This window comes from Octopus bimaculoides, chromosome 6 (assembly GCF_001194135.2).
Source record: "Octopus bimaculoides isolate UCB-OBI-ISO-001 chromosome 6, ASM119413v2, whole genome shotgun sequence".
In the NCBI taxonomy this organism is placed as follows: Eukaryota; Metazoa; Mollusca; class Cephalopoda; order Octopoda; family Octopodidae; genus Octopus; species Octopus bimaculoides.
In genome coordinates this window covers 91,243,404-91,250,269 of record NC_068986.1, presented here as the reverse complement: position 1 = coordinate 91,250,269, position 6,866 = coordinate 91,243,404, and positions in this window count along the sequence as shown.

The window sequence follows — 6,866 nt, the reverse complement described above, 5'->3', positions numbered from 1 at the left end:
TTTTTCTGACGTCACACCTAGACGATGACTGATTGGACAACTACGTCGTCGACGAAACTATTCATCCACTCCAAGAACAGCTGAGTATGGAGACCGTTGGTTAAACAAAAAAACAAATAATTAAATAAAAAGGAATATCGAAGCCTCCATAGAGTCACTCAATCTGCTAGAAATAGCAGTCAAATCTATCTGAAATAATGCTCTGCCGTCTTGATAAAAAGGAAAGGATTTATTTGATAACGTAATCCTAAGTACATTATATCTATAGCAAAAAAAAAAAAAAGATAGGATGGCCTCATCAGGAACCTCTTTTATCATAGCCCTGATGATGAGAACTGACTTGAAGCATAATAACTTAATAAAATAAATCTAAAAGAAAAATCTTTTACCGTTTATTTGCTTCAGTTATGGCAGGGGTTTTCAAACTGTGGTCCCCGGACCACAGGGGGTCCGCAAGGCCAAGACAGGGGGTCCGTGGACAGCAAATACTTTTTATGGGCAATTTGATTTTATATATGTTTTTTAATCGAAATCTTTTAATTGACAATAAACCTATTTGTTAAATACTGTTAAATAAATAAATGTAAAAATATATGTTATTTTAAGCAAATATTTATGTATAAATTTCATAAGCGTTTATAAGGGGGTCCCTAAGGTAAAGCCTTGAAATATAAGGGGGTCCGCAAGTCAAAAAGTTTGAAAACCCCTGTTTATTGAACTGCGGCACTGACAACGACCCGGCTCGAATGTTTTTTCATGTGCCACAGGTACAAGTGCCAATAAAGCGACGCTGGTGACAATCACGCTCAAAAGGTGCTTTTTACGTGCCACCGGCATGGAAGCCAGACAGCTGCTCTGGCAATGATCACACTTGAATGGTGCTGTTAGCGCTCCACTGGCACAGGTGCCAGTCATCGCATTTGGTTCGATTTTGATTTCACTTGCCTCAACAGGTCTTCGCGAGCAGAGTTTAGTGTCCAATGAAGGAAAGGTATGCATAAGTGGGCTGGCTACACTCCTGGCAAAGGCCACGGATTATGGTCTCACCTGGCTTGCCGGGTCTTCTCACGCACAACATATTTCCAAAGGTCTCAGTCACTAGTCATTGCCTCGGTGGGGCCTAATGTCCGAAGGTCATGCTTCACCACCTCATCCCAGGTCTTCAAGAGTCTACCTCTTTCACAGGTACCCTCAACCACTAGGGTGCGGCACTTTTTCATGCAGCTATCCTCATCCATTCTCGCCACATGACCATACCAGTGCAATTGTCTCTCTTGCACACCACAACTGATGCTTCTTAGGTCTAACTTTTCTCTCAAGGTACTTACAATCTGTTGAGTATGCACACTGACATTACACATCCATCGGAGCATACTGGCTTCGTTTCTTATGCATGACCTCAGCTGTCACGGCCCCTGTTTCACTGCCATGTAGTATGGCTGTTCGTACACATGCGTCATACAGTCAGCCTTTTATTCTGAGCGAGAGGCCCTTTGTCACCAGCAGAGGTAAGAGTTCTCTGAACTTTGCCCAAGCTATTCTTATTCTAGCAGCTACACTTTCAGCGCACCCTCCCCAGCTGCTGACTTGGTCACCTAGGTCATGGAAGCTATCAACTACTTCTAGTTTTTTCTCCCTGGAATGTGACAGAAGTTGTTTTCTGCACATTTTCAGTGTTTATTGCTTCTGAGCATTTGCCACATACAAAAACTATCTTCCTAGTTAACCTTCCTTTGATATTGCTGCACCTTTTATATGTCCATAGCTTACACTGGGTACATCTTATAGAATTTCTACCTACGTCTTTTCTACAGATCGAGCAGGGCCATCTGCCTGAAGGGGTTTGTGGTTTGTCTGCCTTCCTACTTATTAGAACTTTGGTTTTAGCTAGGTTGACTCTAAGGCCCTTTGATTCTAGTCCTTGCTTCCACACCTGAAACTTCTCTAGTTCTGATAGTGACTCAGCAATTAGTGCAAGGTCATCAGCATAGAGGAGCTCCCAGAGGTATCCCGTCTTGAATTCCTGTGTTATTGCCTGGAGGACTATGATAAATAGGAAGGGGCTGAGGACTGAACCTTGGTGGACCCCTACCTCTACCCGGAATTCTTCACTGAACTCGTTGTCAACCCTCACCTTACTGACAGCATCTCTGTACATGGCTCGTGCAGCTCTCACTAACCATTCATCTATCCCTAGTTTTCTCATTGACCACCAGATAAGGGATCGGGTGACCCTGTCAAAAGCTTTCTCAATGTCAACGAAAGCCAGGTACAGAGGTTTATCTTTGGCTAGGTATTTCTCCTGCAGCTGTCTTACCAGAAATATAGCATCAGTAGTGCTTTTCCCTGGCAAGAACCCAAATTGCATTTCATCTAAACTGACTCTCTCCCTAATTAGTTGGGCTATGACCCTCTCCATGACCTTCATTACTTGATCCAACGACTTGATACCTCTGAAAATTATTTGTATCTTAAACATCACCTTTTCCTTTGTAGCAGGTGACTATGGTGCTGCTACACAAGTCATTGGGTATGACTCCTTCGTGTATCACCTGGTTAACTATATGGGTGACTAGGCTATAGCCAACACTGCCAGATATTTTGAGCATCTCTGCAGGGATTCCTGATGGGCTGGGGGCTTTCCCTGTCTTCATACTCTTGCTTTATCTACCATAGTACTGTCAACTCGGATAGCTGGTCCCTCTGTTGGGTTGACATTCAGCAGACTCTCTTTCTCCCATTCATTCTCTTTATTGAGCAACCTTTCATAATGGCATCTCCAAACCTCTCTCTCTCTGCAGCCTTGTTTAGTGCAAATGAACCACCATCCATGCGGACACATTTCTCTCTTATGACATCACGATTCTCTCTCACACACTATCTTGCAACATGAATAACCTCAAGTCTTTGGTCCTCATAGCACAGAACATTGGCAAATTTTTTCTTATCTGCTTCCTCTCCGGCTAAATAAACCTGTCTCCTAGCTTTCCTTCTGGCAGTCTGATACAATTCCCTGCTACCACCATTCTTCCAGTCCTTCCAAGCCTGTTTCTTTTCTCTAACAGCCCTGTCAACAACATTGTTCCATCACCACATTATTTTGGGTTGAGAGGTGACTTTGCACCATCCACATATCTGGTCACTGGCCCTCAGCAGGTTGTCCCATAGAAACCTCCAGTTGTCTTCTACCTTTTGTGAAGCTATATCCCCTTCTATTTCGTCAAAGGCTTCGAGAAATATGTCTCTAAATCTGTCCATTCGCAGGATCTTTAAGCTTCCAGACCCTTCTCCTCCATGCTGGTCATCTTCTGGGCAACCACTTAGCCCTGATCTTGAAGTCAGTAACTACCAGTCTATGTTGTGGGGTACATTCTTCGCCTGTGAAGGTTTTGGCATTTATAAGCAGCCATCTTTCCCTTTTACTGGCAAAGATGCAGTCAATTTGGCTAGTGTGTCTGCCAAAACGGTAGGTGAGTAGGTGACTGGCAAGTTTCCTGAAGTTAGTGTTGCAAACCATAAGATCATTTGCATCGCAGAACTCCAGCAGTCTGGTTCCCTCCTCATTGCGGGAACCAAAACCATAGCCTCCATGTACGCCATGGAAGCCCCCTGTATGTTGTCCAACATGTCCATTGAAGTCACCAGCCACAAAGAGAAGGTCCCTGTCATTCGTCACAGAGGTAGTCTGCAAGAGGGTGTCATAAAATCGGTCTTTTTGTCCATAGGCTGAGATAATGGTTGCTAACCCATAATGAAGCACTAATCTAATCTTAAGTATTCTATTGCATCGCATACTCTGACTACCTACTTTATCCATCCATTTCTCCACAAGAAGTATATCCATGCCCCCGACCCCGTCTTGTTCCCTGCCCAGAAAATCTTGTACCTGTGTTCTTTGCCTGTGAGGAACCTAGCGGAACTTCCTCTCTACCTTACTTCTTGGAGGCAGCAGATATCGACACATCTCCGTTCAAGCATCTCAACAATCCCACCAGACCTACCTTTCAGTGTGCCAACGTTGAGAGTGCCAACCCTGAGGGTGTAGGAGGTGTGGGCCCGTGAAACCCTGGGACAGGGGACAGCAGCATCATGTACCTGAAAAGAAAGCTCGCATTCGGCGGAATTCATAAACAAACAATAGCCTTCAATTCAACCTGCATACACTACACTATCATATTCTGGCACTATATGATCACTACCTTACATAGGAGATAAACCCTAAGTAAGGGTGAGGATGGTGTAAAGCCTTTAGAAGTGTTCATGGGAGACAACCAAAGGATGGGAGAGGATATTCATCATCACCATCATTTAACAACTACTTTCCAAGCTGGCATGGCTAAGCTGCACCAAGTTCCAGTCTGATTTGGCACGTTTCTATGGCTGGATGTCCTTCATAACGCCAACCCTCCAAGAGTATAATGGGTGCTTTTTATGTACTACCAGCACGGGTACCATTTACATGACACTGGCAACAGCCACAACGAAGGTTTCACAGGCGCCATTTACATAATACTGACAACACCCATGATTATGACTATATATACACAAGTAAGCACAGAATGGCAAAACATGGTGGAAAAAATAGTACTTGAATACTGAAGATAGAGTACTCTTTACTCTTTTACTTGTTTCAGTCTTTTGATTGTGGCCATGCTGGAGCACCGTCTTTTAGTCGAGCAAATCGATCCCAGGACTTATTCTTTGGAAACCTAGTACTTATTCTATCGGTCTCATTTTGCCGAACCGCTAAATTACGGGGACGTAAACACAACAGCATCGGTTTTCAAGCGATGATGGAGGGACAAACACAGACACACATACATATATATACATATATACGACAGGCTTCTTTCAGTTTCTGTCTACCAAATCCACTCACAAGGCTTTGGTCGGCCCGAGGCTATAGTAGAAGACACTTACCCAAAGTGCCACACAGTGGGACTGAACCCGGAACCATGTGGTTGGTAGGCAAGCTACTTACCACACAGCCACTCAGCTGCGAAAACATCATAAAAACTGCTACTCAGAGTAGTTTTTGTGAAGTTTTTGCAGCTTTGATAAAAAGATGTGTGTGTGTGTGTGTGTGTGTGTGTGTGTGTGTGTGTGAAGGCACGTGGCCTAGTGATTAGGGCATTTAGCTCACGACTGTAAGGTCACAAGTTCAATTCCTGGCGATGCATTGTGTCCTTGAACGAGACACTTTATTTCACGTTGCTCCAGTTCACTCAGCTGGCAAAAATGAGTAGTACCTGTATTACCTTGCACGTCAATTTCAGGAGCAGGCTGTTCTGTAGATCATATCAGCTGGAACCCTCGTCATCATGACCAATGGAGTGCCACGATAGTAGTTGGCACTCCATCGCGTACGACATGGAGGGTTCCAGTTGATCCGATCAACGGAACAGCCTGCTCGTGAAATTAACGTGCAAGTGGCTGAGCACTCCACAGACACGTGTACCCTTAACGTAGTTCTCGGGGGATATTCAGCGTGACACAGTGTGACAAGACTGACCCTTTGAATTACAGGCACAACAGAAACATGAAGAAAGAGTGAGAGAAAGTTGTGGTGAAAGAGTACAGCTGGGTTCACCACCCACCCCGCTGCCGGAGCCTCGTGAAACTTTATGTGTTTTCGTTCAATAAACACTCACAACGCCCGATCTGGGAATTGAAACCGCGATCCTATAACCGCGAGTCCGCTGCCCTAACCACTGGGCCATTGCGCCTCCACGGAGTGCCACGATATATAGATGCAAAACGCTTTTGCACAGTTTCCATCAACCAAATTCACTCACAGAATACAGGACCAGATTAAGATCCATAGAGGCTCTAAGCACTTAAAAGGTTTCGGTGCCTTCAAGGTTCAAGATGTAAACAATAATAAACCATAAAATAAATCTTTATTTTTCAAAATGAAACAAAACTAACAGTAAGATGGGAAATAATGTTTATTTTTGTATACTTCCACTTCTTTATTTATACTTGAAAAGTTTTCTCTTTTGGTTTTCTTTTTAATTGCAAAGTTTTCGATGATATTGTTAAAATTAATTTTACGTAAAACTTCTGCTTATTATTATTCCAACAAGTTTAAAGTGATTTCTTTTGTGCCGTAAACCATTTTCATTTCTCTGGTGCCCCCATCCCTTGATGCCTGAAGCATATGCTTATTTTGCTTAATAGTTAATCCATTGCTGCACAGGATATTGTTAGTTTGCCCCCACCCTCTTCCAGGTCTATAGGAAAAGACAGTTGTCTAAGATGTCACACATGGAACTCAACCCAAAACACTAGGCAACATAAAAAAATGCTCAAGAGTGACTTGCATAAAAATGTCATTCACCTTTATCTACCAAAGCAAATGAGAAACTATTTTGCAGTCACTTGTGTTTGACCTGCCAGAAGTAGTGGCCAAATCTCTCTCATGTCACACTTGACTCTCAAAAAAACCCCAGAAAACATTGGTCAATGTAATCTTAAGTACACAAACGACAGAAAGGTCACAGCCGGAATGGTTTTGATTATAGGTCTGTTCTGTAGTGAAACTACCTATCGCCATTAGATACAAAACTGCTATCGCCATTCTTCTAATTTAAATATAAACAAGCGCGGGCGAAGCGGAGAACCCATTTCCTTGTCATCACGTGACTGATTATTATTCGAAGCGGCAACTTCTTCGAACCGTTCCCGCCAGAACGCAAACTGATTAATCACAGCCCGTAATAAGGTCACGTGATAGTGTTTTTCTACTACCGTCTTGGAGCCCCCTGAATGCTTTAAATAGAGCAACTCAAACCCAGCAAATTTGTCTCGGTTCAGTTCTCTTTGAGATCTGTTCCGTGTACCACACGACAGCAGCAGCAACAATC